Raw genomic sequence first — 6,777 nt, 5'->3', positions numbered from 1 at the left:
CAGCACCCAGCTAATTACCTCCAGCAATAAGGAAACCCTGTGTTTGTAGTGAGTATCTGCTTTAAAATGATGTTTTACACAACATAAAAGGATTATTTTATAATTAGCTGTCTTCTAAACCCTGGCCTATTGAAATTAGGATATTAAACCATACACCGTTCTCTGCTTTTTAAATATCATCTGGAAGTTGATTAGTTTTGCATTACTAAAGAGGAACCCATTGAAATATTTAATCATCATGAGACCTTTCTCATAGAAATGTTAACATTTGATTTTTAAAATTTTTTTCCCCAGTAATTACTCTAGCTTTGCTTACACCAAAAAAAGATTGTTGAAGCAATTTCCCCACAACGAAAGGATCAAAATAGTGCTGTGCTTAACACCTGGAGCATCCTTCTGTGCTTGCTGCCTGGCACAGCTCCAGACAGGAGTCTGTGCTGCTGCTGCTGCAAGCCTAGCCACCACCCTTAGGACAGGGGGAGACTTTCCTTTCCCAAGGGGTTGATCCTGGCTCCCAGTGGAGCAGGTGGGAACAGAGCAGGTGAGACCAGGCAATACGCCCCAGATTTTACACAGAAGGAGAGATTTTAGCATAGACAGAGCTGAACTGCAAACCATGACAGCAGGATGCTCAGATGCTCCCGGGGCAAGGACCTGGACAGCTGGAGCCTCACTCTTGGACACACGAACAGCGTGGGGATGTGGGACACCCCTGCTCACAAAAAGGGACAATGGGAGCTTCTGGTATGTTAAATGCAAAAGGAGAAGCTTTGGAGGGGGGTGGTTTACTGCCTTTAAAATCACATAGAATTGCACACGGGCATAAAGGGCTGAACACTCATCACATGTGGGTGCCAAACTGCACCACTCCCACAGCGGGATGGGAGCAGGGGACGAAGGGCTAGACATCCTCACCCCTTCTGGTCTCAAATGTAAAGCAAAGGGGCAAAGCCTGAGCCAGGAGGTCCAGGACCCCTGGGAGGAGCAGGATCTGACCCTCACCAGGGTCTGCCTCCGGTATGGGGAGCAGCCGTTTCCGCTCGGCTTGACTGGCCATATCCGCACCAATGCTGGGAATAAACCAGCTGGATTTAGACACACTTTAAATTCATCTCCTGCTCCATGCCAGTCATTGGAAATGATACATTTGTTGTGAAATGAAGCCAAGAGAGTAGTATTGAGAGCGCTTTTTTCAACATGCCTTAAATAACAAGAACATTTATTTTATAGGCGATAAAATTCTTACACATTTTGGTCAAATAATGAGGATAACGTTTCTGCCTTCAGGAAGACACTCCTAACATCAGCAAAGGGGAAATGCACATTTCAATTTATAATTTCAAGTTACAAATTTGCATGCAAATGTATATTTAGAAATTTGAAAGAGCTAAATCATACATTTTTGGCAGGCTTTTACTTGCAAAAGAAATTTCCAGCATGGATATAGCTTTGTACTAAATTCCATTATGTTGCTTAGAAGAAAGATATAAAAGCTATGGAAAAGCAAAGGAGCTCTGCAAAATGCAGCCAGGTGTTGTTCCTGAGACATGTTCTAATCCTGCAGCTGCACCAGTCAGACCTGGGAGTGTTCCCTGCCAGAAAAGTGGTCCAAATTTGACATTTGTGGATTACTTTTGCAGCCTGTGCATGTTGCATTTGCCCCTTGGTTTGAGGGCAATTTAATTTTACTTTCAGGCAGTTTAAGGGATTGAGTGGTGCTGGTGAATGTAGTGATGCTGGGACCATGGGGAGATAGGTTCATCTCCTCTCCCTGCCCAGTGAGAGATGGGGTTTTGTGTGAATGCCACACTGAAATGACCTGAAATATTTTGGGTTTTGTAATATTCCCTTCTAAGCAATATTGGGAGAATTTTCCTATTGTTTGACCTAAAAGACCTCAAAAACATCTGTCCTCATCAGAGCTTTATTTATTTTCCCCATGGAAAGCATTGCCTGCATGACCCAAACCCACAGAGCCTAAAACCTCCCTTTTCAGTAAAAAGCCACCTTAACCAGTAATGACACATATTCCTACCCCACCACTGCAAGGAAAACTCTCCTCCAAGCAGTGGCTCACTTTAAACTAATTTCAAATATGCCTTTAAAATTATTTCCCTCATTTAAGTACATACTTGTTTCTACTTGCAGTAATCTCCTCTGAGATATTCATGGCTGGTTTATTGAATGACTTCTGTGCACATGGAAAATCATCCATTACCTGTGGAGAGCTTGGTGCTTCATTCACCATCATCATTTTGCTGATATTTTGACTTAACATCACCACCCAGCACCCACAGGGCTCGGGAGGGCACTGGCAGGAGTTTCCCCACACTCATGAATGTCATTTGTTTCAAAAAATGGAGGATTTGGGTTGAAAAAGGAAGGCTGTGGGTCTGGAACCCATGGCAGTGGAGTTTTTCCCCAAGCCCTGTCTGTCCCTGCCCATGCCATGGACATGCTGGCACTGTCCTCCTGCCTGGATTCTTCCTTGCTCTGGGGATGGGGAGTTTCTGTGGCTCAGGGTACACCATGTGAAGGATCCCCCCAAAAGGAAAAATAATCAGGAATTAGAAGGAAGAGTGTTGCTAGGGAACAGAACGTGATTGCTCAGCTCCTTTTTTCCCTAAAGAAGTCCAAGAGAAATCCCTGAATTTCAGATCATGTGCAAAGAGGCGCTTGGCTGGTGGCTCGTGAGCCTCTGTGCTGGCTCGTTGGGGATGTCAGGATCTGGCAGAGCCACCCACCACATGGATAGTGATGAAGGATGGAGAAGATGATGGAGGATGGGAAGGATGATGATAGAGAATGGAGAAGGAGATGATGGAGAATGGGAAGGATGATGATGAGGGATGGGAAAGGCAGTGACGAAGAATGGAGAGGACCTAACTAGAGAGAGCAAAGTTGAGTTGGGAAACAACCAAGGGCTGTGGCTGGGGCCACTCATTTGACCCAGAAGGAAGCTGGGTAAGCTTTAACACAGTCTCGCACCAGCAGACATTATTTATGAGCCTCCAGCATTCCTGTGTCATTAGGCCTGAAAAAGGCATAAAATATAAATGATGGTAACGAGAATCAAAGGGCTGAGAACTCTCCTGGCTACCAGGGAGGGATGTACTACATTCTCCTGACCAGTGACTGCCACTTTTCCCCCAAACATCCTGGGGTTGCTGCCAGGGCCAGGAGCACTGTGTGCCCCCACTGCAGCCACCCTGGCCCCAGACTTTGTTGGACTCCCCAGCACAGATCCCCCATTCTTGTGCAGGGTTCTCTTCCTCATGGAGCTCAAACACAAGTGCATGGCACATGTGATCTCAGAGCCCTGAAATGAATCTTAACCCACATTGTCTTCCAGCTCAGGACACAACTGGCTTCTGTCACTAAATATAACTCTGACTTTTCCTATTATTTTTTCTGAAAATATTTCAAATATTTTTCAGAGCAAAGACCCAGAGATGCTATTTTCATCTCCCCAGGGGGCTGAGGAGCTAGCTTGTTTTCCGCCCACCAAAACAGCCGTGATATTACATGGATATTTCACTTCTTTACAGGGTGCTTCCCACCAGGATCTACAAGAAGCCAGGGAAGGAAGCTCCCTGGTGCTGCCCTGTGCCTGGGCTAACACATTTCAGACCTTACAAAGTGGCTGGTGCACTCTTTGTCCCTTCTTCCCTACAAAGGATTTGATTTTCTAAAACTTCCTATTTCTTTAGCACTGCCAGTTGCTGAGCTGATGGGCTCATCTTTCCAAGGGACACTGAACTGAAGGGAGTGTAAAACACACAGCCAGGATAACAGGATTGTTGCTGGCACTGCAAAATGCCACCTGGATCCCTCTGTGTGCAAAGTCAGACGAGGATTACAGTATTTCCCAGATTAAGCCATTTTAAAGAATTTGACAGCATAGGGGATGCTGGCAACAGCCACTGCTGGGATTCAGCTCACCATCACCCAGCACTGCCAGGAAAGGCAGAAATCTTGGATGCTCTGCTTTAATGCAAAGACATTTATCCATGATCCCCATGGGGTTATTCATCTCAGAGAAGGCATGAAGGCTTCAGCTCCAGGAAAAGGGTGGAAGGCAGGGAAGAGGATGGACACGAAAGCAGAAAGCTGATCTGGTTGATTTTGGGAGAAGAGCCCTGATCAAGCAGAGCACTGCTGCTCCCCCACTCTACCCTTGCGCTGTCAGGGATGTGAAGGATGTTCCTTGCTGCCAAACCAGAGTGACAGTGCACAGAGCCCAGCTCCCAGGCTCCCAGATGCTGCATTAAGCATGAGCAGACAATTCCCACCAGTTCCTGCTCATCCTTCAGCAAGTTTTAACAATTTAGGGGCCAAATTAAACCCCTTCAAACTGGAGGATTTTAACAGGTTTTCAAACAAAATTCCCTCTGCCCTAAGACTCTCAGGCAGAGTCATGGGCTACACCCAGCTACTGTCTTTTACATTTCTCTGGCATTCAGGGCTCGGCTCATTTGTCCACAGTAAAAGCCATTTTGTTGGAGAGGTGCCTTATCACAGCTGAGCCCCATCGGGTGGATGCTCAGAGGTGAATCTGACATCTGGCTAAGGCCCAAGGACTCTAAAGAAGATTTTAGTCTAAAACTCTACATAATCCTGTGATAACATAACCTGAACTTGTTCTCTGAGTCACCCTTTTGCTACCAAATCAACCCAAACTTCAGTAATGACCTTTAAGCCCCCTCAACCAGCTCAGTGCTGGGAAAACAAGGGAATGTTTGTACATACCCAGAGCTGCAATTTAATCCTGCCTGCCTGGGGGAAGAGTGCAAGGGACTGGCTTTTCTCGGGAAAATATAAACCAGTTCCTCCTTCCTTTGGCATTCTTTTTCTAAATTAGAAATTGGACAAGCTCAGCATCTGGGGAGGACAGTGCTGGGGAGGATCCTGTGTCCAGATCCCAGACCTGATACAGTGGCATCCTTCAGGCCTTTCCACCCACCTTCAAACCACCACAGTCTTCCTCAGAACCAGACCTGAGCTTTCCCACATCTCAGCCTCTGCCCCAAAATTTGTGGTCTACGGATAGCCTTTGGCATCAGCAGGGTGCAGGACCAGATTCCTCTGAGCTATAGCAACTCTTCCTCTCCTCCTGTTACAGCCACTTCACTTGGTTTTTCCAGCCCTTCTTCAGCCCCAGTGCCCATCAGACCCTGCCTCCCTCCCTGTGCCAGGCACCTGCCCATTCCAGCTCTGGCTTAGCCCTGCCAGGGGATTAGGATTACACACACTGTCAGGCAAAAACATTCCTGGGAAGAAAGCACTTAGTGTTGTATGGGGTTTTTTTTCCTAAGTAGGCAAATATCCCTGTTGAGTGAAATATGAATATCCATCTTCAGGGTCAGGATGGGATTTGGTGCTGTAAATCTCTCTTTGGGCCAGCTCGCTCCATGAGGTTTAACCTGGGGTGACCCAGGCTGGAGCACAACATCCCTATCTCAGGTGGGCATGAGGCAGATGGACACATCCATCCCACTCATCCATTCTGTCCCTCCCAAAAAGCAAAGGGACTGAAGGGAAAGGAAAAATGTTCTGTGAAACCCAACTGCTCAGCATCAACAACATCCCAGGTCAGTAGCCACGCCAGGAATGGCCTGGGCTATTGCAGAGGGTAATCCATGGAAATTGGGAAGAGACAGTTCCACGAGAGACCTTACAGCAGCTTCCAGTACCTGAAGGGGCTCCAACAAAGCTGGAAGGGGACGGGACTGACAGGGCACGGAGTGACAGGACAAGGGAGAATGGCTTCAAACTGACAGAGAGCAAGCTTAAATGGGATATTAGGATGAAATTCTTCCTTGTGAGGGTGGTGAGGCACTGGCACAGTTTGCCCAGACAAGTTGTGGATCCCCCATCCCTGCAAGTGTTCAATGCCAGGATGGATGGGGCTTTGAGCAACCTGGTCTAGAAGGAAGGTCTGGAAGGTGTCCCTGCCCAAGGCAGGGGCTTGGAACAAGATGTTCTTTAAGGTTGCTTCCAACCCAAACCATTCTATTGTTCTATGATTCCATGAAATGATTCCTGTCAGGATGATTGGAAGGTCACTATATATATATCCAGGTCAAGATTTATTCACAGGATATTTAAATGCGCTGATTTTTCAGAATCCCAAAGGGAAAAACCAACCAAGCAGTGATGTAGCATAAATAATACAATAAAACAATAATAACAATGAATATACTGATATAGGCAAAGAGCAGGGAACAGCAAGGCTCTATGGCCTCAGCAGGAGACCCCAGCACATCAGCCCAACTGGTTTCGTGGGTCCAACTATAACCCAGCATCAGGCATGAGTCTTCCCTGGAGCCAGCAAAAAGCAATAACCACCCAAATCCCAGCAGAGGTGTTGATAGGGAGGTACATTCTCATGTCATAAAAATACTCTGCAAATAATTGCTTTTCTTCATTTGCTGACATTTAATGATGGGAAGCCAGAACAAAAATTCATTTCAGGGTGAGACAATGTGACACTGGGTTCTCAGTTTTTCCACTCAAGTGAAATAAAAAATCCCTGTAGGTGGAGCAAAACAATTCATTCCACACTCCAGACATTTTGTTTGGTTTTAATATTTAATTGAGGCGAGGTAATTTTGTGACCAAAGGTCAGTTCAAAGCCAACATTTGCAATGTTCCACTTGGAAAACGGTGAAACAAAAGGCTTTGACACTTCAGAAAGGCTTGTTACTGGTTTTCCTGTCACTCTGTGCTAAAGCATTAGTGTGAGAATCCCCCATGCCAGGACTGCCTCCTCCTGCT

This window comes from Corvus brachyrhynchos, unplaced genomic scaffold (genome assembly GCF_000691975.1).
Source record: "Corvus brachyrhynchos isolate BGI_N302 unplaced genomic scaffold, ASM69197v1 scaffold26, whole genome shotgun sequence".
In the NCBI taxonomy this organism is placed as follows: domain Eukaryota; kingdom Metazoa; phylum Chordata; class Aves; order Passeriformes; family Corvidae; genus Corvus; species Corvus brachyrhynchos.
Note: the sequence above shows the minus strand (reverse complement) of the source record.